The following is a 27,784-nucleotide window of genomic DNA, read 5'->3' as shown; positions in this document are numbered from 1 at the left end:
CGGGATTCGGTTTACATGGTTGCGGGGGATTTGGTTATACATGGCTGGGGGGAGGGATTGGGTTATACATGGCTGGGAGAAGGGATTGGGTTATACATGTCTGGGGGGAGGATTGGGTTATACAGGGCTGGGGGGAGGATTGGGTTATACATGGCTGGGGGGGCATTGGGTTATATATGGCTGGGGGGAAGATTGGGTTATACAGGGCTGTGGGGTAATTGGGTTGTATATGGCTGGGGGGAGGATTGGGTTATACAGGGCTGGGGGGAGGATTGGGTTATACATGGCTGGGGGGAGGATTTGGTTATATAGGGCTGGGGGGTGGATTGGGTTGTACATGGCTGGGGGTCGGGGATGGGTTATACAGTGCTGTGGGGTAATTGGGTTGTACATGGCTGGGGGTCGGGGATGGGTTATACAGGGCTGAGGGGAAGAATCGGGTTATACGTGGAAGGGGGGGCTTGGGTTTTACATGGTTGGGGGGCCTTGGTTATACATGGCTGGGAGCGGGATTCGGTTTGGGGGGGATTTGGTTATACATGGCTGGGGGGAGGGATTGGGTTATACATGGCTGGGGGGAGGATTGGGTTATACAGGGCTGGGGGGAGGATTGGGTTATACAGGGCTGGGGGGAAGATTGGGTTATACAGGGCTGGGGGGAGGATTGGGTTATACATGGTTGGTGGGGAGGATTGGGGTTATACATGGCTGGGGGGAGGATTGGGTTGTACATGGCTGGGGGGAGGATTGGGTTATATAGGGCTGGGGGGAGGAATGGGTTGTACATGGCTGAGGGTCTGGGATGGGTTATACAGTGCTGTGGGGTAATTGGGTTGTACATGGCTGGAGGTCGGGGATGGGTTATACAGGGCTGAGGGGAAGAATCAAGTTATACGTGGCAGGGGGGGGCTTGGGTTTTACATGGTTGGGGGGCCTTGGTTATACATGGCTGGGGGCGGGATTCGGTTTACATGGTTGCGGGGGATTTGGTTATACATGGCTGGGGGGAGGGATTGGGTTATACATGGCTGGGAGAAGGGATTGGGTTATACATGTCTGGGGGGAGGATTGGGTTATACAGGGCTGGGGGGAGGATTGGGTTATACATGGCTGGGGGGGCATTGGGTTATATATGGCTGGGGGGAAGATTGGGTTATACAGGGCTGTGGGGTAATTGGGTTGTATATGGCTGGGGGGAGGATTGGGTTATACAGGGCTGGGGGGAGGATTGGGTTATACATGGCTGGGGGGAGGATTTGGTTATATAGGGCTGGGGGGTGGATTGGGTTGTACATGGCTGGGGGTCGGGGATGGGTTATACAGTGCTGTGGGGTAATTGGGTTGTACATGGCTTGGGGTCGGGGATGGGTTATACAGGGCTGAGGGGAAGAATCGGGTTATACGTGGAAGGGGGGGCTTGGGTTTTACATGGTTGGGGGGCCTTGGTTATACATGGCTGGGAGCGGGATTCGGTTTGGGGGGGATTTGGTTATACATGGCTGGGGGGAGGGATTGGGTTATACATGGCTGGGGGGAGGATTGGGTTATACAGGGCTGGGGGGAGGATTGGGTTATACAGGGCTGGGGGGAAGATTGGGTTATACAGGGCTGGGGGGAGGATTGGGTTATACATGGTTGGTGGGGATTGGGTTATACATGGCTGGGGGGAGGGATTGTGTTATACATGGCTGGGAGGAGGATTTGGTTATACAGGGCTGGGAGGGGGATTTGGTTATACAGGGCTGGGAGGGGGATTGGGTTATAGGTGGCTGGGAGGAGGATTTGGTTATACAGGGCTGGGAGGGGGATTTGGTTATACAGGGCTGGGAGGGGGATTGGGTTATAGGTGGCTGGGGGGAGGATTTGGTTATACATGGTTGGGGGGGATTTGGTTATACATGGCTGGGGGGAGGATTTGATTATACATGGTTGGTGGGGATTTGGTTATACATGGCTGGGGGGAGGGATTGTGTTATACATGGCTGGGGGGAGGATTTGGTTATACAGGGCTGGGATGGGGATTGGGTTATACGTGGCTGGGAGGGGGATTGGGTTATACATGGCTGGGAGGGGGATTGGGTTAGACATGGCTGGGAGGGGGGTTTGGTTATACAGGGCTGGGAGGGGGATTGGGTTATATAGGGCTGGGGGGAGGATTGGGTTGTACATGGCTGAGGGTCTGGGATGGGTTATACAGTGCTGTGGGGTAATTGGGTTGTACATGGCTGGGGGTCGGGGATGGGTTATAAAGGGCTGAGGGGAAGAATCAAGTTATACGTGGCAGGGGGGGGCTTGGGTTTTACATGGCTGGGGGCGGGATTCGGTTTACATGGTTGCGGGGGATTTGGTTATACATGGCTGGGGGGATGGATTGGGTTATACATGGCTGGGGGAAGGGATTGGGTTATACATGGCTGGGGGGAGGATTGGGTTATACAGGGCTGGGGGGAGGATTGGGTTATACATGGCTGGGGGGGGATTGGGTTATACATGGCTGGGGAGAAGATTGGGTTATACAGGGCTGTGGGGTAATTGGGTTGTATATGGCTGGGGGGAGGATTGGGTTATACAGGGCTGGGGGGAGGATTGGGTTATACATGGCTGGGGGGAGGATTGGGTTGTACATGGCTGGGGGGAGGATTTGGTTATATAGGGCTGGGGGGGGGGTATTGGGTTGTACATGGCTGGGGGTCGGGGATGGGTTATACAGTGCTGTGGGGTAATTGGGTTGTACATGGCTGGGGGTCGGGGATGGGTTATACAGGGCTGAGGGGAAGAATCAGGTTATACGTTGAAGGGGGGGCTTGGGTTTTACATGGTTGGGGGGCCTTGGTTATACATGGCTGGGGGCGGGATTCGGTTTACATGGTTGCGGGGGATTTGGTTATACATGGCTGGGGCGAGGGATTGGGTTATACATGGCTGGGGCGAGGGATTGGGTTATACATGGCTGGGGGGAGGATTGGGTTATACAGGGCTGGGGGGAGGATTGGGTTATACATGGCTGGGGGGGGATTGGGTTATACATGGCTGGGGGGAAGATTGGGTTATACAGGGCTGTGGGGTAATTGGGTTGTATATGGCTGGGGGGAGGATTGGGTTATACAGGGCTGGGGGGAGGATTGGGTTATACATGGCTGGGGGGAGGATTGGGTTTTACATGGCTGGGGGGAGGATTGGGTTATATAGGGCTGGGGGGAGGATTGGGTTGTACATGGCTGGGGGTCGGGGATGGGTTATACAGTGCTGTGGGGTAATTGGGTTGTACATGGCTGGGGGTCGGGGATGAGTTATACAGGGCTGAGGGGAAGAATCGGGTTATACGTGGAAGGGGGGCTTGGGTTTTACATCGTTGGGGGGCCTTGGTTATACATGGCTGGGGGCGGGATTCGGTTTACATGGTTGGGGGGATTTGGTTATACATGGCTGGGGGGAGGGATTGGGTTATACATGGCTGGGGGGAGGATTGGGTTATACAGGGCTGGGGGGAGGATTGGGTTATACAGGGCTGGAGGGAGGATTGGGTTATACAGGGCTGGGGGGAGGATTGGGTTATACAGGGCTGGGAGGGGTATTGAGTTATACAGGGCTGGGAGGGGGATTGGGTTATACGTGGCTGGGGGGAGGATTGGGTTATACAGGGCTTTGGGGTAATTGGGTTGTACATGGCTGGGGGGAGGATTGGGTTATACAGGGCTGGGGGGAGGATTGGGTTATATATGGCTGGGGGGAGGATTGGGTTGTACATGGCTGGGGGGAGGATTGGGTTATATAGGGCTGGGGGGAGGATTGGGTTGTACATGGTTGGGGGCGGGGATGGGTTATACAGTGCTGTGGGGTAATTGGGTTGTACATGGCTGGGGGTCGGGGGTGGGTTATACAGGGCTGAGGGGAAGAATCGGGTTATACGTGGCAGGGGGGGCTTGGGTTTTACATGGTTGGGGGGCCTTGGTTATACATGGGTGGGGGCTGGATTCGGTTTACTTGGTTGGGGGGATTTGGTTATACATGGCTGGGGGGAGGGATTGGGTTGTACATGGCTGGGGGTCGGGGATGGGTTATACAGTGCTGTGGGATAATTGGGTTGTACATGGCTGGGGGTCGGGGATGGGTTATACTGGGCTGAGGGGAAGAATCGGGTTATACGTGGCAGGGGGGGGCTTGGGTTTTACATGGTTGGGGGGCCTTTGTTATACATGGCTGGGGGCGGGATTCGGTTTACATGGTTGGGGGGGATTTGGTTATACATGGCTGGGGGGGATTTGGTTATACATGGCTGGGGGGAGGGATTGGGTTGTACATGGCTGGGGGTCGGGATGGGTTATACAGTGCTGTGGGGTAATTGGGTTGTACATGGCTGGGGGTCGGGTATGGGTTATACAGGGCTGAGGGGAAGAATCGGGTTATACGTGGCAGGGGGGGGGCTTGGGTTTTACATGGTTGGGGGGCCTTGGTTATACAGGTACATGGCTGGGGGCGGGATTCGGTTTACATGGTTGGGGGGGATTTGATTATACATGGCTGGGGGGAGGGATTGGGTTATACATGGCTGGGGGGAGGATTGGGTTATACAGGGCTGGGGGGAGGATTGGGTTATACATGGCTGGGGGGGGATTGGGTTATACATGGCTGGGGGGAGGGATTGGGTTATACAGGGCTGTGGGGTAATTGGGTTGTACATGACTGGGGGGAGTATTGGGTTATACATGGCTGGGGGGAGGATTGGGTTGTACATGGCTGGGGGGGAGGATTGGGTTATACATGGCTGGGGGGAGGGATTGGGTTATACATGGCTGGGTGGAGGATTGGGTTATACAGGGCTGGGGGGAGGATTGGGTTATACAGGGCTTGGGGGGAGGATTGGGTTATACATGGCTGGGGGGGATTGGGTTATACATGGCTGTGGGGAGGATTGGGTTATACATGGCTGGGTGTAGGGATTAGGTTATACATGGCTGTGGGAAGGATTGGGTTATACATGGCTGGGGGGGGATTGGGTTATACATGGCTGGGGGGAGGATTTGGTTATACATGGTTGGGGGGGATTTGGTTATACATGGCTGGGGGGAGGATTTGGTTATACATGGTTGGTGGGGATTTGGTTATACATAGCTGGGGGGAGGGATTGTGTTATACATGGCTGGGAGGAAGATGTGGTTATACATGGTTGGGGGGATTGTGTTATAAATGACTGGGTGGGACTGGGCTATACATGGCTTTGGGGGAAGGGTTTGGGTCATATATGGTTGGACAGGGATTGGGTTATACATGGCTGGGGGGGGGGATTGGGTTATACATGGCTGGGGGGGGAGATTGGGTTATACATGGCTGGGGGGAGAATTGGGTTATACATGGCTGGGGGGGGATTGGGTTATACGTGGCTGGGGGGAGGATTGGGTTATACGTGGCTGGGGGGATTGGGTTATACGTGGCTTGGAGGATTGGGTTATACGTGGCTTGGAGGATTGGGTTTTACATGGTTTGGGAGGATTGGGTTATACGTGGCTGGGGGGGATTGGGTTATACGTGGCTGGGGGGAGGATTGGGTTATACATGGCTGGGGGGGATTGGGTTATACGTGGCTTGGAGGATTGGGTTTTACATGGCTGGGGGGATTGGGTTATACATGGCTGGGGGGGATTTTGTTATACGTGGCTGGGGGGGATTGGGTTATACGTGGCTTGGAGGATTGGGTTATATATGGCTGGGGGGGGATTGGGTTATACATGGCTGGGGGGGAGGATTGGGTTATATGGCTGGGGGGGATTGGGTTATACATGGCTGGAGAGGATTGGGTTATACATGGCTGGGGGGGAGGATTGGGTTATACATGGCTGGGGGGGAGGATTGGGTTATACATGGCTGGGGGGGAGGATTGGGTTATACATGGCTGGGGGGGGATTGAGTTATACATGGCTGGGGGGGGATTGGGTTATACGTGGCTGGGGGGAGGATTGGGTTATACAGGGCTGGGGGGAGGATTGGGTTATACATGGCTGGGGGGAGGATTGGGTTATACATGGCTGGGGGGAGGGATTGGGTTATACATGGCTGGGGGGAGGGATTGGGTTATACATAGCTGGGGGGAGGGATTGGGTTATACATGGCTGGGAGGGGGATTGGGTTATACAGGGCTGGGAGGGGGATTGGGTTATACGTGGCTGGGGGGAGGATTGGGTTATACAGGGCTGTGGGGTAATTGGGTTGTACATGGCTGGGGGGAGGATTGGGTTATACAGGGCTGGGGGGAGGATTGGGTTATACATGGCTGGGGGGAGGATTGGGTTGTACATGGCTGGGGGGAGGATTGGGTTATATAGGGCTGGGGGGAGGATTGGGTTGTACATGGCTGGGGGTCGGGGATGGGTTATACAGGGCTGAGTGGAAGAATCGGGTTATACGTGGCAGGGGGGGGGGGCTTGGGTTTTGGTTATACATGGTTGGTGGGGATTTGGTTATACATGGCTGGGGGGAGGGATTGTGTTATACATGGCTGGGAGGAAGATTTGGTTATTCATGATTGGGGGGGATTGTGTTATAAATGACTGGGTGGGACTGGGCTATACATCGCTTTGGGGGAAGGGTTTGGGTCATATATGGTTGGACAGGGATTGTGTTATACATGGCTGGGGGGGATTGGGTTATACATGGCTGGGGGGGATTGGGTTATACATGGCTGGGGGGAGAATTGGGTTATACATGGCTGGGGGGGGGATTGAGTTATACATGGCTGGGGGATCAGGATTGGGTTATACATGGCTGGGGGGGGATTGGGTTATACATGGCTGGGGGGAGGTTTGGGTTATACATGGCTGGGGGGAAAATTGGGTTATACATGGCTGGGGGAGGGGGATTGGGTTATACATGGCTGGGGAGGATTGGGTTATACGTGGCTGGGGGGAGGTTTGGGTTATACATGGCTGGGGGGGATTGGGTTATAAATGGCTGGGGAGGATTGGGTTTTACATGGCTGGGGGGGATTGGGTTATACGTGGCTGGGGGGAGGATTGGGTTATACGTGGCTGGGGGGGATTGGGTTATACATGGCTGGGGGGGATTCGGTTATACGTGGCTTGGAGGATTGGGTTATACATGGCTGGGGGGGGATTGGGTTATACATGGCTGGGGGGGAGGATTGGGTTATATGGCTGGGGGGGATTGGGTTATACATGGCTGAGGAGGGTTGGGTAATACATGGCTGGGGGGAGAATTTGGTTATACATGGCTGGGGTGGAGGATTGGGTTATACATGGCTGGGGGGGGGGATTGAGTTATACATGGCTGGGGGGGGGATTGAGTTATACATGGCTGGGGGGGGGATTGGGTTATACATGGCTGGGGGGGGATTGGGTTATACGTGGCTGGGGGGGTTGATTGGGTTATACAGGGCTGGGGGGAGGATTGGGTTATACATGGCTGGGGGGGATTGGGTTATACATGGCTGGGGGGAGGGATTGGGTTATACATGGCTGAGAGGGGGATTGGGTTATACAGGGCTGGGAGGGGTATTGGGTTATACGTGGCTGGGGGGAGGATTGGGTTATACAGGGCTGTGGGGTAATTGGTTTGTACATGGCTGGGGGGAGGATTGGGTTATACATGGCTGGGGGGAGGATTGGGTTGTACATTGCTGGGGGGAGGATTGGGTTATATAGGGCTGGGGGGAGGATTGGGTTGTACATGGCTGGGGGTCGGGGATGGGTTATACAGTGCTGTGGGGTAATTAGGTTGTACATGGCTGGGGGTCGGGGATGGGTTATACAGGGCTGAGGGGAAGAATCGGGTTAAACGTGGCAGGGGGGGGCTTGGGTTTTACATGGTTGGGGGGCCTTGGTTATACATGGCTGGGGGCGGGATTCGGTTTACTTGGTTGGGGGGGATTTGGTTATACATGGCTGGGGGGAGGGATTGGGTTGTACATGGCTGGGGGTCGGGGATGGGTTATACAGTGCTGTGGGGTAATTGGGTTGTACATGGCTGGGGGTCGGGGATGGGTTATACATGGCTGGGGGGAGGGATTGGGTTATACATGGCTGGGGGGAGGATTGGGTTATACAGGGCTGGGGGGAGGATGGGGTTATACATGGCTGGGGGGGATTAGGTTATACATGGCTGGGGGGAGGGATTGGTTATACAGGGCTGTGGGGTAATTGGGTTGTACATGGCTGGGGGGAGTATTGGGTTATACATGGCTGGGGGGAGGATTGGGTTGTACATGGCTGGGGGGAGGATTGGGTTATACACGGCTGGGGGGAGTAATTGGGTTATACATGGCTGGGGGGAGGATTGGGTTATACAGGGCTGGGGGGAGGATTGGGTTATACATGGCTGGGGGGGGATTGGGTTATACATGGCTGTGGGGAGGATTGGGTTATACATGGTTGGGGGGGATTTGGTTATACATGGCTGGGGGGAGGGATTGTGTTATACATGGCTGGGGGGAGGATTTGGTTATACATGGTTGGGGGGGGATTTGGTTATACATGGCTGGGGGCGGGATTCGGTTTACTTGGTTGGGGGGAGGATTGGGTTATATAGGGCTGGGGGGAGGATTGGGTTGTACATGGCTGGGGGTCGGGGATGGGTTATACAGTGCTTTGGGGTAATTGGGTTGTACATGGCTGGGGGTCGGGGATGGGTTATACAGGGCTGAGGGGAAAAATCGGGTTATACGTGGCAGGGGGGGGGCTTGGGTTTTACATGGTTGGGGAGCCTTGGTTATACATGGCTGGGGGCGGGATTCGGTTTACATGGTTGGGGCGGATTTGGTTATACATGGCTGGGGGGAGGGATTGGGTTGTACATGGCTGGGGGTCGGGATGGGTTATACAGTGCTGTGGGGTAATTGGGTTGTACATGGCTGGGGGTCTGGTATGGGTTATACAGGGCTGGGGGGAAGAATCGGGTTATACGTGGCAGGGGGGGCTTGGGTTTTACATGGTTGGGGGGCCTTGGTTATACAGGTACATGGTTGGGGGCGGGATTCGGTTTACATGTTTGGGGGGGATTTGGTTATACATGGCTGGGGGTAGGGATTGGGTTATACATGGCTGGGGGGAGGATTGGGTTATACAGGGCTGGGGGGAGGATTGGGTAATACATGGCTGGGGGGGGATTGGGTTATACATGGCTGGGGGGAGGGATTGGGTTATACAGGGCTGTGGGGTAATTGGGTTGTACATGGCTGGGGGGAGTATTGGGTTATACATGGCTGGGGGGAGGATTGGGTTGTACATGGCTGGGGGGAGGATTGGGTTATACATGGCTGGGGGGAGGGATTGGGTTATACATGGCTGGGTGGAGGATTGGGTTATACAGGGCTGGGGGGAGGATTAGGTTATACATGGCTGGGGGGGATTGGGTTATACATGGCTGTGGGGAGGATTGGGTTATACATGGCTGGGGGGGATTGGGTTATACATGGCTGTCGGGAGGATTGGGTTATACATGGTTGGGGGGGATTTGGTTATACATGGCTGGGGGGAGGGATTGTGTTATACATGGCTGGGGGGAGGATTTGGTTATACATGGTTGGGGGGGATTTGGTTATACATGGCTGGGGGGAGGATTTGGTTATACATGGTTGGTGGGGATTTGGTTATACATGGCTGGGGGGAGGGATTGTGTTATACATGGCTAGGAGGAAGATTTGGTTATACATGGTTGGGGGGGATTGTGTTATAAATGACTGGGTGGGACTGGGCTATACATGGCTTTGGGGGAAGAGTTTGGGTCATATATGGTTGGACAGGGATTGGGTTATACATGGCTGGGGGGGATTGGGTTATACATGGCTGGGGGGGATTGGGTTATACATGGCTGGGGGGAGAATTGGGTTATACATGGCTGGGGGGGGATTGAGTTATACATGGCTGGGGGATCAGGATTGGGTTATACATGGCTGGGGGGGGGATTGGGTTATACATGGCTGGGGGGAGGTTTGGGTTATACATGGCTGGAGGGAAAATTGGGTTATACATGGCTGGGGGAGGGGGATTGGGTTATACATGGCTGGGGAGGATTGGGTTATACGTGGCTGGGGGGAGGTTTGGGTTATACATGGCTGGGGGGATTGGGTTATAAATGGCTGGGGAGGATTGGGTTTTACATGGCTGGGGGGGATTGGGTTATACGTGGCTGGGGGGAGGATTGGGTTATACGTGGCTTGGGGGGATTGGGTTATACGTGGCTTGGAGGATTGGGTTTTACATGGCTGGGGGGGATTGGGTTATACCTGACTGGGGGGGATTGGGTTATACATGGCTGGGGGGGATTCGGTTATACGTGGCTTGGAGGATTGGGTTATACATGGCTGGGGGGGGATTGGGTTATACATGGCTGGGGGGGAGGATTGGGTTATATGGCTGGGGGGGATTGGGTTATACATGGCTGAGGAGGGTTGGGTTATACATGGCTGGGGGGAGGATTTGGTTATACATGGCTGGGGGGGAGGATTGGGTTATACATGGCTGGGGGGGGGATTGAGTTATACATGGCTGGGGGGGGATTGGGTTATACATGGCTGGGGGGGGATTGGGTTATACGTGGCTGGGGGGGTTGATTGGGTTATACAGGGCTGGGGGGAGGATTGGGTTATACATGGCTGGGGGGGATTGGGTTATACATGGCTGGGGGGAGGGATTTGGTTATACATGGCTGAGAGGGGGATTGGGTTATACAGGGCTGGGAGGGGGATTGGGTTATACGTGGCTGGGGGGAGGATTGGGTTATACAGGGCTGTGGGGTAATTGGGTTGTACATGGCTGGGGGTCGGGGATGGGTTATACAGGGCTGCGGGGAAGAATCGGGTTATACGTGGCAGGGGGGGGCTTGGGTTTTACATGGTTGGGGGGCCTTGGTTATACATGGCTGGGGGCGGGATTCGGTTTACTTGGTTGGGGGGGATTTGGTTATACATGGCTGGGGGGAGGGATTGGGTTGTACATGGCTGGGGGTCGGGGATGGGTTATACAGTGCTGTGGGGTAATTGGGTTGTACATGGCTTGGGGTCGGGGATGGGTTATACATGGCTGGGGGGAGGGATTGGGTTATACATGGCTGGGGGGAGGATTGGGTTATACAGGGCGGGGGGGAGGATTGGGTTATACATGGCTGGGGGGGGATTGGGTTATACATGGCTGGGGGGAGGGATTGGGTTATACAGGGCTGTGTGGTAATTGGGTTGTACATGGCTGGGGGGAGTATTGGGTTATACATGGCTGGGGGGAGGATTGGGTTGTACATGGCTGGGGGGAGGATTGGGTTATACATGGCTGCGGGGAGGGATTGGGTTATACATGGCTGGGTGGAGGATTGGGTTATACAGGGCTGGGGGGAGGATTGGGTTATACATGGCTGGGGGGGATTGGGTTATACATGGCTGTGGGGAGGATTGGGTTATACATGGCTGGGGGGGATTGGGTTATACATGGCTGTGGGAAGGATTGGGTTATACATGGCTGGGGGGGGGGTTTGGTTATACATGGCTGTCGGGAGGATTGGGTTATACATGGTTGGGGGGGATTTGGTTATACATGGCTGGGGGGAGGATTTGGTTATACATGGTTGGTGGGGATTTGGTTATACATGGCTGGGGGGAGGGATTGTGTTATACATGGCTGGGAGGAAGATTTGGTTATACATGGTTGGGGGGGATTGTGTTATAAATGACTGGGTGGGACTGGGCTATACATGGCTTTGGGGGAAGGGTTTGGGTCATATATGGTTGGACAGGGATTGGGTTATACATGGCTGGGGGGGATTGGGTTATACATGGCTGGGGGGGATTGGGTTATACATGGCTGGGGGGAGAATTGGGTTATACATGGCTGGGGGGGATTGAGTTATACATGGCTGGGGGATCAGGATTGGGTTATACATGGCTGGGGGGGGATTGGGTTATACATGGCTGGGGGGGAGGTTTGGGTTATACACGGCTGGGGGGGAAATTGGGTTATACATGGCTGGGGGAGGGGGATTGGGTTATACATGGCTGGGGAGGATTGGGTTATACGTGGCTGGGGGGAGGATTGGGTTATACGTGGCTGGGGGGATTGGGTTATAAGTGGCTTGGAGGATTGGGTTTTACATGGCTGGGGAGGATTGGGTTATACGTGGCTGGGGGGGATTGGGTTATACGTGGCTGGGGGAGGATCGGGTTATACGTGGCTGGGGGGGATTGGGTTATATGTGGCTGGGGGGGGATTGGGTTATACATGGCTGGGGGGGAGGATTGGGTTATATGGCTGGGGGGATTGGGTTATACATGGCTGGGGAGGGTTGGGTTATACATGGCTGGGGGGAGGATTGGGTTATACATGGCTGGGGGGGAGGATTGGGTTATACATGGCTGGGGGGGAGGATTGGGTTATACATGGCTGGGGGGGGATTGAGTTATACATGGCTGGGGGGGGATTGGGTTATACGTGGCTGGGGGGGGATTGGGTTATACGTGGCTGGGGGGAAGATTGGGTTATACAGGGCTGGGGGGAGGATTGGGTTATACATGGCTGAGGGGGATTGGGTTATACATGGCTCGGGGGAGGGATTGGGTTATACATGGCTGGGGGGAGAGATTGGGTTTTACATGGCTGGGAGGGGGATTGGGTTATACAGGGCTGGGAGGGGGATTGGGTTATACGTGGCTGGGGGGAGGATTGGGTTATACAGGGCTGTGGGGTAATTGGGTTGTACATGGCTGGGGGGAGGATTGGGTTATACAGGGCTGGGTGGAGGATTGGGTTATACATGGCTTGGGGGAGGATTGGGTTGTACATGGCTGGGGGGAGGATTGGGTTATATAGGGCTGGGGGGAGGATTGGGTTGTACATGGCTGGGGGTCGGGGATGGGTTATACAGTGCTGTGGGGTAATTGGGTTGTACATGGCTGGGGGTCGGGGATGGGTTATACAGGGCTGAGGGGAAGAATCGGGTTATACGTGGCAGGGGGGCTTGGGTTTTGGTTATACATGGTTGGTGGGGATTTGGTTATACATGGCTGGGGGGAGGGATTGTGTTATACATGGCTGGGAGGAGGATTTGGTTATACATGGTTGGGGGGGATTGTGTTATAAATGACTGGGTGGGACTGGGCTATACATGGCTTTGGGGAAGGGTTTGGGTTGAGAAAAACGTAAATAAGAAACACAGTCTGAGGTTATTTTGAAAACAGAATAACACGTGAATTTATTCAAGTCAAGTGCACAACGGAGACAGCTTCAAAACAAAAGCTCTCTAAAAAATAAACATGGTATGCCATATATTTATACCCTAAATCCTAAAGCTCCACCCCTTTATGGGGGGGCTTGCACTTCACTAAACATTACCTCATTTTGTAATACATAACAATACTAAAGCTGATGTCATTTTGTAATACATAATAATATTGTATAACTGCCTGTCAGCTAGAAACCATTCTTGGGGTTAAATGGGATGTGCCTATCCTACCACCTGGCATTTGTGTGAGAACTAGTTTCACTGCGAGAATCTAAGTTTATCTCATGGGTTCTCATAACCTTTAGCCTGTTTACTCTTTTAATTTGAAGCTGATTGGATGAGGAAGAGTCAATAAATTTAGCTAGGAGCGAAAAAATTCCATTCTCTGCTTCACACATTTGTTTATACAGAAATGAAACACAGAAATTAGACTCACAAAGACAAGACAAGATGGCGGATTGAAATATTCACACAAAATGGCTTCATCCTAAATGCTGTTATGTTGTTATGCCAGACCCCCTAATGTCTCAACTTTGTCAGTCCCTTCTCTGATTCTTTAAAACATTGTTTTTGAGAATTATTGGTATGATGTTAGTCCAGAAACACGTTGGGAGGCACAATGGTGCTCCATCATCTCATAATGCTGCTTGAGGGTATAGGACAGTGCACGAGGGTGCCTGCCAAATGTAGTCATAGTCTCGTATGGCGTTGCAGCCAAATTCTTTTCCAGAGTTAGAACATTGTACTTGGCATCTTCTTTCTTCAAGGGACTGCTGTAGATTGGTTCTGCAAACAATGGCATCATGTCTGCAGAGGGGGTTGCATATTTGTGGATCATGCCTTTGACAAACGTAACACAAACATAGATGACAACGAGTATCACAATCACACGCATTACTGCATTCAAAAATTTCGCTCCTAGTGATCCTACCAATCCAGTCAGCCCCAAAGGGTCCCAGTCTGTGTCACCTTCCTTCCTAAGTCTTTCTTGAATTTCTCCTATCTTGTCTAACTCATGCTGTACCTTGCCACTCTGATCTTGGATGAAAACACAACATTGTTCTTTAATTAGGGCACATACTGCACCGACACACTTTATTCGAGCAAATACCCGGTATGTACCTGGCAGATACCTGGAATGCGCCGCTCCTAACCTCTGACAAGCCCCGTTGCATTTGCCTTCCCAGCCTGGGTTCATGCCTGGCTGATGGGCGGCTGATCTGTTAAATGATAATGATTAGGATTTAATAGGCTGCAATGCTTCGCGTGTCTACCAGATGGCATAAATTCATGAATTGTAATGCAGTTTATATATATATACTGTGCAGTATTGCAGCCAGCGGGAATAAAATGCTTCAATCCCTGCTTGGAAAATAACTCAATGCACTCGGGCAGAAAACAGTCACAAACCTCAATACACCCGGGTATACCCGAATTCGTGGGACTAGCCAAGCTCGAATAAAGTGTGTCGCCAGTGTACACCTCATTTTGATGCTAAAATGTAATCTAAATCCATTCTGTTTTGTAAGGCCATAAGCCTGATCTGAACCTGTTCTTGGTTTAATGATGAAATTAAAAACTGCAAAATTAAGGCCACATCCTTCCTGTAAATTGTTATCTGACTGAACATACATTTTTACACAGGTTTCATTGTTTGGTGGAGACACTTGACCCATAAATTGATTCTTGTTCCTAGTGTGTGATACACCCTTTAAAGAGGTTCCCTTAAAAAATTGGAAAAATACAGAAATTATACACATAATACTAAAAACCTTATTTTATGCAAGCAACCTTTCTTTGGGTATGCAGTTGCTAGATAAAGGATATAGCATCTATCTCTATCATCATATATTTTCAGCTATTACTGAGAATTGAAGGGGTTAGGTATCTGTGTAAGCGAAATGCATGATCCTCACCCCTGCACGCATTGTATACATCATTCACTGAGAATATCAGAACAGACAATGTCTGCGATGGTCAACATGGCTGACATGATCCTTTCCTTGTGGCTGACACACCCCCTGGGTGACCCCCTCCTCTCGTTGGAGGTGCAACACACTTCTGGATCAAAGTTTTGCTGCATATGACACATACATAGAGAGTGATGAGTACTGCCAAAACACATACAAGAGCTTTCACAAGCCACGCTTCCAGGAAACCAATCCTCCCATCAAGGCTCAATTGTACATACACCTTAAATTTCTAACTTAAACACACTCTAAAGAATAAAAAATATTGAGTCTCTGAAAAATAAAATGTTCTGATAGAAATCAGGAATATTGAGTCTCTGAAAAAATAGAATGTTTTGAGTCTTTGAATAAATGAAATGTTCCTGATAAGATCAGGCCTCTGCCTTGTATCTTATTTTCCTCGTTGGTTAACGGTCAAAGTTTGTCTCGTCAAAACGTTAACTTGATGCGGCTGTGCTTTAGGTGCCTTTGGTCTTTGGTGGAGCTGGAATGAGCTTTACTGTACTTTGGGTCCAGGGAAAGAACTCTGCCACTTTAATTGCTGTATTGGTGGTAAGTATAGGCCTTTTCATCTGGGATGAAGAGCATGCTTGCGTAGGAAATATTTAACTATTAACCCCTTCTCGAGTAGGTGTACTTTCACTTTGCCTAGAGAGACTCAAAAAATGTATTAGTGGCATACAATACTTGTTAATTGTTTTATTACCAATAGAAGGTCCTTAATTTGTTCCTTTGAACTACTGATAGTCATAAGTCATCCCATACAGTAAGTGTCTCATAGGGAGATAATTTATACCTAAGAATAAATTCTTGTATCAATGTGTTTACTACTGTCTTAACATCCACATATAGACAGAGGTATCTCCTATTAATGTTCCTCATATTTAAAACTAAGCAGCTAATGTGGACTTGACTGTACTACAATCTAAGTTCCTAAGGCTTTGGGCCTCAGCCATTGTCAAACCAATTGCTTCCATAATCAACTCTATCCTGTCTACAGGCCATATCCCTAAAACCTGGAAAACTACCAGAGCTGTGCCAATCTTCAAAAGTGGGGACAAAAACACTGTCTCAAACTACAGACCAATCTCTCTTCTCCCCATACACACTTGCTCTCATTCATGCCTCACTGTCATCTCCTCCGATGCAAATGGTATCAACCTTTTCATAAAATACTAACTAACCTTAAAACTTGCCCCACAAATTAAACATCCCAATAGCCTGCACTCATGGCTATTATTTCACACACAGTCACTCCTACCACACCCATTGTGGCCAAGCACTGCCATCTACAGCACTTATTCCCTCACCTGCTATCTCTGTAAATTCCCCTCAAACCTTAGATTGTATGCTCTTAAGGGCAGGGATTTCCTTTCCTATTGTCTGATTTTGCTGCACTTATTATTCTATTATAATTCCCTCTACTGTATTCTTTGTGAAGTGCTGAGTACATTTTTGACGCTATATATATATAGTCATACACTGCAATACACTACTATCCAAAGTCATGGACAAAAATGTGTTCACTCCCAATTAAACAATTACTATACTAAGACAAATGCCCCAAGCCAATTCCAGTCAGCCCTCCACCCCAAACACTCCATTGTAACTATTCTGCTAAAAATATGAAATGCCTTGCATATAATATATACCCTGCTCACTTATGTAACTGTATTTGCAACTAGGTATCACCTGTCCTTTAACTCTATACCTAGAACATATCCAAACACGAGAGGTGACTCCCAAAGCACCACTTTGGCAAAACATTCTACAAATATTTTAACAATAACTACTGCTTATAATAAAATAGAACACCTATGGAAAAAATAAATGGTTAAAAGTTATAAAATATATCACATATTCAGATAATAGTCAAATGCTTTTGTATAGGACTTCACACTAAATTTCTTGTAATATAATCTCTTTGCACAGTGCCGAACACACTGACAGCGTTATTTTTTTAAAGACACTCAGAGAAAAATTTCACAGCTTGTTTATCTTGGGCAGTTTGCCAGCCCGGGCGTTTCGCCAAAAAAAGACCTTGAGTGCAAAGCAGATAACAAAACAGTTTCTCCGTCTTCTAAATATTAATTACTGGATTGAAACTTCAGCTCAAAGTTAAAAATGGAGCTCTCTCCACAGCAATAAAACCGAAAAATGTATGGCCTCTCAAAAATAAAAATATGGCCTCTCAAAAATAAAAAATATGACCTTTCAAAAATAAAAATATGGCCTCTCAAAAATAAAATATATGACCTTTCAAAAATAAAAATATGGCCTCAAAAAAAATAAAAATGGGACAATGAACTAAACTGAGGTTAGATCAACTTATGAACACACCCTATATAATTACAACAATACGTGCAAGTTTATAATCTCTCCAACATATCCTAATCCTATAGAAATGCAATTGACATGTTTTACTGGTTTACACACAATACAGAAACCACAATACAGACACACAAAGAACATAGACACAAACTTCTCTCCTACACAGCGAATCAGCTTCTCATATAAATAACCTGCTTTTATTCTCTTTCTAGTTGCCATTAGAACAGAATGAAAAATAATATTTTCTGGTTCAAAAGACCTATTCGTGTGGCCAGCACGAACAAACCTTTTAAATTCCATTCTTTTTCTTCTACTCTCTCTCTTAGGGCTGCTCTGCAATTACTGGCAATATGTCCTACCTTTTTACACTTATAACACTTTATGTCCCTTCCAAACAATATACACACAGTCTCTAATTTTATCCCAATTTCTGCATATAAACCTGTCATAAAAATAACCCTCAATATCTACTTCCTCAACAACACATATGCCTTAATTATCTATGGGCAAATTCACTTGCTATTTCTTTCCTATTCACTTTCTTTTTCACTTGTTATTATATTAACTTCTGTCCTGGCAATGGTAAAAATTAATGCAGCGGGACCCTTCTGTCCCTCAACATAATTCTTTTGACCCATATTAACGTAAGGTATGTTTCCCTGTGGGATTTAAAAACACACGAGACGGCGCTCCCTGAGCTTATCAATCCCACAGAAAAAGACCCCTCGTTCATTTAAACATCTGCGCAATTAGTTGATAATAGTACAAACAGTGCCATTCACTGGCCAACAAAATATATTTATATTGTCTCTTTTCGTTCTCTGTATTCATTCTTTATTATCTTTGTCTGCAGACACACAATCCTTTGAGAATTTTTGGTTTCCCATTATTCCCCTGTTACAGAAATCAAATGTAATTGACCTGTACAATACTTCTTCGGTTACAGAAATCAAATTTAATTGACCTGTACAATACTTTGGCTACAGCAATCAACTGTTAATTGACCTGTACAATTTAGCGTTACAATAATCAGCGCAAACTGATTACGTACAACTCTTTTGGCATGTTATTGTTCTGAATAGTGTAAATATGCAAATAAGGACCTGTCACAAGACTGTTCCCCAATCACATTTTCTCACCATAACTATACCAAAGAAAAACTTGAATCACTTCAGCGGGTCCAACCCAGTCCTGATAAACCTTATATTTTTATAACATGGATACAGATAAGACTTTCTAACCAGATCTCCATGAATAACTCACTTGGTATGTAAATGACAAAACAGAGCAAATGTACAATCAGGGACCCGTCCTGCTCAGACAACAAAAATATTTATCACAACCCAGGACGGTCTGAAAACAATCCCTTTAAGCACAAAAACACTCACCTTCATCACCAAAACACCAAAACCTTTAACAAGACTCTTACCTTAGCCCCTAACAACTCTTAACAACTCTTACACTTTAAAATGAATACAGGAACAGAGAATAATAAATTCACGTGAAACTGCTAGGGATTCTTACTCGTCACATCAGATAAGACACCGTTCAAAAATCGGCTCCACGCACCACTCAAAACAATTTAATCAGGCTGTTTGTCTAAAAAATGCAGGTAGCCTTACCTTGATTCATATGAGCGCTCAGGTTTGAGTGATGGAGGAACAATTCATCCGGGTGCTCGATTCCGATGATATTGAGTCCCTATTTCGGAATGCGCCATCTGAGAAAAACGTAAATAAGAAACACAGTCTGAGGTTATTTTGAAAACAGAATAACACGTGAATTTATTCAAGTCAAGTGCACAACGGAGACAGCTTCAAAACAAAAGCTCTCTAAATAATAAACATGGTATGCCATATATTTATACCCTAAATCCTAAAGCTCCACCCCTTTATGGGGGGGCTTGCACGTCACTAAACATTACCTCATTTTGTAATACATAACAATACTAAAGCTGATGTCATTTTGTAATGCATAATAATATTGTATAACTACCTGTCAGCTAGAAACCATTCTGGGGTTAAATGGGATGTGCCTATCCTACCACCTGGCATTTGTGTGAGAACTAGTTTCACTGCGAGAATCTAAGTTTATCTCATGGGTTCTCATAACCTTTAGCCTGTTTACTCTTTTAATTTGAAGCTGATTGGATGAGGAAGAGTCAATAAATTTAGCTAGGAGCGAAAAAATTCCATTCTCTGCTTCACACATTTGTTTATACAGAAATGAAACACAGAAATTAGACTCACAAAGACAAGACAAGATGGCGGATTGAAATATTCACACAAAATGGCTTCATCCTAAATGCTGTTATGTTGTTATGCCAGACCCCCTAATGTCTCAACTTTGTCAGGGTCATATATGGTTGGACAGGGATTGGGTTATACATGGCTGGGGGGGGATTGGGTTATACATGGCTGGGGGGAGGTTTGGGTTATACATGGCTGGGGGGAGGTTTGGGTAATACATGGCTGGGGGGAGAATTGGGTTATACATGGCTGGGGGGGGGATTGGGTTATACATGGCTGGGGGGAGGTTTGGGTTATACATGGCTGGGGGGGATTGGGTTATACATGGCTGGGGAGGATTGGGTTTTACATGGCTGGGGGGGATTGGGCTATACGTGACTGGGGGGGATTGGGTTATACATGGCTGGGGGGGATTGGGTTATACGTGGCTTGGAGGATTGGGTTATACATGGCTGGGGGGGATTGGGTTATACATGGCTGGGGGGGAGGATTGGGTTATATGGCGGGGGGGAGGATTGGGTTATATGGCTGGGGGGATTGGGTTATACATGGCTGGGGAGGGTTGGGTTATACATGGCTGGGGGGAGGATTTGGTTATACATGGCTGGGGGGGAGGATTGGGTTATACATGGCTGGGGGGGAGGATTGAGTTATATATGGCTGGGGGGGGGGATTGAGTTATACATGGCTGGGGGGGATTGGGTTATACGTGGCTGGGGGGAGGATTGGGTTATACAGGGCTGGGGGGTGGGTTGGGTTATACATGGCTGGGGGGTATTGGGTTATACATGGCTGGGGGGAGGGATTGGGTTATACATGGCTGAGAGGGGGATTTGGTTATACAGGGCTGGGAGGGGGATTGGGTTATACGTGGCTGGGGGGAGGATTGGGTTATACAGGGCTGTGGGGTAATTGGTTTGTACATGGCTGGGGGGAGGATTGGGTTATACAGGGCTGGGGGAGGATTGGGTTATACATGGCTGGGGGGAGGATTGGGTTGTACATTGCTGGGGGGAGGATTTGGTTATATAGGGCTGGGGGGAGGATTGGGTTGTACATGGCTGGGGGTCGGGGATGGGTTATACAGTGCTGTGGGGTAATTGGGTTGTACATGGCTGGGGGTCGGGGATGGGTTATACAGGGCTGAGGGGAAGAATCGGGTTATACGTGGCAGGGGGGGGCTTGGGTTTTACATGGTTGGGGGGCCATGGTTATACATGGCTGGGGGCGGGATTCGGTTTACTTGGTTGGGGGGGATTTGGTTATACATGGCTGGGGGGAGGGATTGGGTTGTACATGGCTGGGGGTCGGGGATGGGTTATACAGTGCTGTGGGGTAATTGGGTTGTACATGGCTGGGGGGAGGTTTGGGTTATACATGGCTGGGGGGAGGTTTGGGTAATACATGGCTGGGGGGAGAATTTGGTTATACATGGCTGGGGGGGATTGGGTTATACATGGCTGGGGGGAGGTTTGGGTTATACATGGCTGGGGGGAAAATTGGGTTATACATGGCTGGGGGAGGGGGTTTGGGTTATACATGGCTGGGGGGAGGTTTGGGTTATACATGGCTGGGGGGGATTGGGTTATACATGGCTGGGGAGGATTGGGTTTTACATGGCTGGGGGGGATTGGGCTATACGCGACTGGGGGGGATTGGGTTATACATGACTGGGGGGGATTGGGTTATACGTGGCTTGGAGGATTGGGTTATACATGGCTGGGGGGGATTGGGTTATACATGGCTGGGGGGGAGGATTGGGTTATATGGCTGGGGGGGAGGATTGGGTTATATGGCTGGGGGGGTTGGGTTATACATGGCTGGGGAGGGTTGGGTTATACATGGCTGGGGGGAGGATTTGGTTATACATGGCTGGGGGGGAGGATTGGGTTATACATGGCTGGGGGGGAGGATTTTGTTATACATGGCTGGGGGGGGGGATTGAGTTATACATGGCTGGGGGGGATTGGGTTATACGTGGCTGGGGGGAGGATTGGGTTATATGGCTGGGGGGGAGGATTTGGTTATATGGCTGGGGGGGTTTGGGTTATACATGGCTGGGGAGGGTTGGGTTATACATGGCTGGGGGGAGGATTGGGTTATACATGGCTGGGGGGGAGGATTGAGTTATACATGGCTGGGGGGGGATTGAGTTATACATGGCTGGGGGGGGATTGGGTTATACGTGGCTGGTGGGAGGATTGGGTTATACAGGGCTGGGGGGAGGATTGGGTTATACAGGGCTGGGGGGAGGATTGGGTTATACATGGCTGAGAGGGGGATTGGGTTATACAGGGCTTGGAGGAGGATTGGGTTATTCGTGGCTGGGGGGAGGATTGGGTTATACAGGGCTGTGGGGTAATTGGTTTGTACATGGCTGGGGGGAGGATTGGGTTATACAGGGCTGGGGGAGGATTGGGTTATACATGGCTGGGGGGAGGATTGGGTTGTACATTGCTGGGGGGAGGATTTGGTTATATAGGGCTGGGGGGAGGATTGGGTTGTACATGGCTGGGATCGGGGATTAGTTATACAGTGCTGTGGGGTAATTGGGTTGTACATGGCTGGGGGTCGGGGATGGGTTATACAGGGCTGAGGGGAAGAATCGGGTTATACGTGGCAGGGGGGGGCTTGGGTTTTACATGGTTGGGGGGCCTTGGTTATACATGGCTGGGGGCGGGATTCGGTTTACTTGGTTGGGGGGGATTTGGTTATACATGGCTGGGGGGAGGGATTGGGTTGTACATGGCTGGGGGTCGGGGATGGGTTATACAGTGCTGTGAGGTAATTGGGTTGTACATGGCTGGGGGTCGGGGATGGGATATACAGGGCTGAGGGGAAGAATCGGGTTATACGTGGCAGGGGGGGGCTTGGGTTTTACATGGTTGGGGGGCCTTGGTTATACATTGCTGGGGGCGGGATTCGGTTTACATGGTTGGGGGGGATATGGTTATACATGGCTGGGGGGAGGGATTGGGTTATACATGGCTGGGGGGAGGATTGGGTTATACAGGGCTGGGGGGAGGATTGGGTTATACATGGCTGGGGGGGATTGGGTTATACATTTCTGGGGGGGATGTGGTTATACATGGCTGGGAGGGGGATTGGGCTATACAGGGCTGGGAGGGGGATTGGGTTATACGTGGCTGGGGGGAGGATTGGGTTATACAGGGCTGTGGGGTAATTGGGTTGTACATGGCTGGGGGGATGATTGGGTTATACAGGACTGGGGGGAGGATTGGGTTATACATGGCTGGGGGGAGGATTGGGTTTTACATGGCTGGGGGGAGGATTGGGTTGTACATGGCTGGGGGGAGGATTGGGTTATACATGGCTGGGGGGAGGGATTGGGTTATACATGGCTGGGGGGAGGATTGGGTTATACAGGGCTGGGGGGAGGATTGGGTTATACATGGCTGGGGGGGATTGGGTTATACATGGCTGGGGGGAGGATTGGGTTGTACATGGCTGGGGGGAGGATTGGGTTATACATGGCTGGGGGGAGGGATTGGGTTATACATGGCTGGGGGGAGGATTGGGTTATACAGGGCTGGGGGGAGGATTGGGTTATACATGGCTGGGGGGGATTGGGTTATACATGGCTGGGGGGACGGATTGGGTTATACATGGCTGTGGGGAGGATTGGGTTATACATGGCTGGGGGGGGGATTAGGTTATACATGGCTGGGGGGGGATTGGGTTATACATGGCTGTGGGGAGGATTGGGTTATACATGGCTGGGGGGGAGGGATTGGGTTATACATGGTTGGGGGAGGGATTGGGTTATACATGGCTGTGTGGAGGATTGGGTTATACATGGCTGGGGGGGGTTAGGTTATACATGGCTGGGGGGGATTGGGTTATACATGGTTGTGGGGAGGATTGGGTTATACATGGCTGGGGGGAGGGATTGGGTTATACATGGCTGTGCGGAGGATTGGGTTATACATGGATGGGGGGCCTTGGTTATACATGGCTGGGGGCGGGATTCGGTTTACATGGTTGGGGTGGATTTGGTTATACATGGCTGGGGGGAGGGATTGGGTTGTACATGGCTGGGGGTCGAGGATGGGTTATATAGTGCTGTGGGGTAATTGGGTTGTACATGGCTGGGGGGATTGGGTTATACATGGCTGGGGGGACGGTTTGGGTTATACATGGCTGTGGGGAGGATTGGGTTATACATGGCTGGGGGGGATTGGGTTATACATGGCTGTGGGGAGGATTGGGTTATACATGGCTGGGGGGAGGGATTGGGTTATACATGGTTGGGGGGAGGGATTGGGTTATACATGGCTGTGGGGAGGATTGGGTTATACATGGCTGGGGGGGATTGGGTTATTCATGGCTGTGGGGAGGATTGGGTTATACATGGCTGGGGGGAGGGATTGGGTTATACATGGCTGTGGGGAGGGATTGGGTTATACATGGCTGTGGGGAGGATTGGGTTATACATGGATGGGGGGGATTGGGTTATACATGGCTGTGGGGAGGATTGGGTTATACATGATTGGGGGGATTTGGTTATACATGGCTGGGGGAGGGATTGTGTTATACATGGCTGGGGGGAGGATTGGGTTATACATGGTTGGGGGGGATTGGGTTGTACATGGCTGGGGGTCGAGGATGGGTTATATAGTGCTGTGGGGTAATTGGGTTGTACATGGCTGGGGGGATTGGGTTATACATGGGTGGGGGGAGGGATTGGGTTATACATGGCAGGGGGTAGGATTGGGTTATACATGGCTGGGGGGGGGGGATTGGGTTATACATGGCTGGGAGGGATTGGGTTATACATGGCTGGGGGGAGGTTTGGGTTATACATGGCTGGGGGGGGAATTGGGTTATACATGGCTGGGGGGGGATTGGGTTATACATGGCTGGGGGATCAGGATTGGGTTATACATGGCTAGGGTTGGATTGGGTTATACATGGCCTTGGGGGGAGGTTTGGGTTATACATGGCTGGGGGGAGGTTTGGGTTATACATGGCTGGGGGGGGGATTGGGTAATACATGGCTGGGGAGGATTGGGTTATATGTGGCTGGGGGGAGGATTGGGTTATACGTGGCTGGGGGGATTGGGTTATACGTGGCTTGGAGGATTGGGTTTTATGTGGCTGGGGAGGATTGGGTTATACGTGGCTGGGGGGTATTGGGTTATACGTGGCTGGGGGGAGGATTGAGTTATACGTGGCTGGGGGGAGGATTGAGTTATACGTGGCTGGGGGGGATTGGGTTATACGTGGCTTGGAGTATTGGGTTTTACATGGCTGGGGGGGATTGAGTTATACGTGGCTGGGGGAGATTGGGTTATACGTGGCTGGGGGGATTGGGTTATACGTGGCTTGGAGGATTGGGTTATACATGGCTGGGGGGGGATTGGGTTATACATGGCTGGGGGGAGGATTGGGTTATATGGCTGGGGGGGATTGGATTATACATGGCTGGGGAGGGTTGGGTTATACATGGCTGGGTAGGGTTGGGTTATACATGGCTGGGGGGAGGATTGGGTTATACATGGCTGGGGGGGATTTGGTTATACATGGCTGGGGGGGAGGATTGGGTTATACATGGCTGTGGGGGGGATTGAGTTATTCATGGCTGGGGGGGTTGGGATATACGTGGCTGGGGGGAGGATTGGGTTTTACGTGGCTGGGGGGAGGATTGGGTTATACATGGCTGGGGGGAGGATTGGGTTATACATGGCTGGGGGGAGGATTGGGTTATACATGGCTGGGGGGAGGATTGGGTTATACATGGCTGGGGGGGATTGGGTTATACATGGCTGGGGGGGGATTGGTTTATACGTGGCTGGGGGGGATTGGGTTATACGTGGCTGGGGGGAGGATTGGGTTATACATGGCTGGGGGGAGGATTGGGTTATACGTGGCTGGGGGGAGGATTGGGTTATACATGGCTGGGGGGAGGATTGGGTTATACATGGCTGGGGGGTGGATTGGGTTATATATGGCTGGGGGGAGGATTTGGTTATATATGGCTGGGGGAGGATTGGGTTATATATGGCTGGGGAGGGAGGATTGGGTTATACATGGCTGGGGGGGAGGTTTGGGTTATACATGGCTGGGGGGAGGATTGGGTTATACATGGCTGGGGGGGAGGATTGGGTTAAACATGGCTGGGAGGGATTGGGTTATACATGGCTGGGGGGAGGTTTGGGTAATACATGGCTGGGGGGGGGGAATTGGGTTATACATGGCTGGGGGGGGGTTGGGTTATACATGGCTGGGGGATCAGGATTGGGTTATACATGGCTGGGGGATCAGGATTGGGTTATACATGGCTAGGGTTGGATTGGGTTATACATGGCCTTGGGGGGAGGTTTGGGTTATACATGGCTGGGGGGAGGTTTGGGTTATACATGGCTGGGGGGGGGGGATTGGGTAATACATGGCTGGGGAGGATTGGGTTATATGTGGCTGGGGGGAGGATTGGGTTATACGTGGCTGGGGGGGATTGGGTTATACGTGGCTTGGAGGATTGGGTTTTATGTGGCTGGGGAGGATTGGGTTATACGTGGCTGGGGGGTATTGGGTTATACGTGGCTGGGTAGGGTTGGGTTATACATGGCTGGGGGGAGGATTGGGTTATACATGGCTGGGGGGGGATTTGGTTATACATGGCTGGGGGGGAGGATTGGGTTATACATGGCTGTGGGGGGGATTGAGTTATTCATGGCTGGGGGGGGTTGGGTTATACGTGGCTGGGGGGAGGATTGGGTTTTACGTGGCTGGGGGGAGGATTGGGTTATACATGGCTGGGGGGAGGATTGGGTTATACATGGCTGGGGGGGATTGGGTTATACATGGCTGGGGGGGGATTGGTTTATACGTGGCTGGGGGGGATTGGGTTATACGTGGCTGGGGGGAGGATTGGGTTATACATGGCTGGGGGGAGGATTGGGTTATACGTGGCTGGGGGGAGGATTGGGTTATACATGGCTGGGGGGAGGATTGGGTTATACATGGCTGGGGGGAGGATTGGGTTATATATGGCTGGGGGGAGGATTTGGTTATATATGGCTGGGGGGAGGATTGGGTTATATATGGCTGGGGAGGGAGGATTGGGTTATACATAGCTGGGGGGGAGGTTTGGGTTATACATGGCTGGGGGGAGGATTGGGTTACACATGGCTGGGGGGGAGGATTGGGTTAAACATGGCTGGGGGGGATTGTGATATACATGGCTGGGGGAGGGGGGGTTGATTTCTATATTTTCGGGGGGGGGGGATTGGGTTATACAGGGCCGGGGGGGGATTGGGTTATATATAGTCGGGATTGGGTTATACAGGGCCGGGGGGGTTGGGTTATATGGGGGGGGGGGATTGGGTTATATATAGTCGGGATTGGGCCGGGGGGGTTGGGTTTTATGGGGGGTATTGGGTTATATATAATCGGGATTGGGTTATACAGGGCCGGGGGGTTGGGTTATATGGGGGGGGGTGGCGGGCTTTGGGTTACACAGGTGCGGGGAACAGATTGTACTGGTCCATGGCCATAGTTGACAAAGAGGTTTTAATAGAACTTGATGCGCGTATACACAGGCCAAGCTGCACGTGACACACACACACGCCGAGCTGCACATGCACACACACACACACACGCCGAGCTGCACATGCACACACACACACACACACACGCCGAGCTGCACATGCACACACACACGCCGAGCTGCACATGCGCACACAGCAGACTAACGCACATACACACAGCAGGCTAACTCGCATTCATACACACACAAACACTGATATATATATATACACACACACACACACACACACACAGGGATAACTTTGTTTTTTTAGATGAAAAGAAAAAACCTTATGTGGGTGCTGCGTTCCTATGTTCTGCGCTAAGGCTTCTTCCTGGGATAAGTATCAGCGAACAATCTAGAAGATATTAAGCACACACACCAACCACACGGTGAAGTGCAATTTCATCAACAAAATATATGGGTTAATAAATAAATAAAATACACTCGCAATCAAATGTGAAGAGTCC

The 27,784-nt window shown here is 50.7% G+C and overlaps 1 protein-coding gene across 1 annotated transcript in view; it reads left to right on the top strand.

Annotated features, from left to right (window-relative positions):
- Positions 1-27,784, top strand: part of KIF14 (kinesin family member 14) — a 245,239-nt gene that overhangs the window by 159,079 nt on the left and 58,376 nt on the right. The window lies entirely within an intron of this gene.

The sequence above is a fragment of the Ascaphus truei genome, chromosome 10 (genome assembly GCF_040206685.1).
Source record: "Ascaphus truei isolate aAscTru1 chromosome 10, aAscTru1.hap1, whole genome shotgun sequence".
NCBI lineage: Eukaryota > Metazoa > Chordata > Amphibia > Anura > Ascaphidae > Ascaphus > Ascaphus truei.
This window is presented reverse-complemented; position numbering and strand designations above follow the sequence as displayed.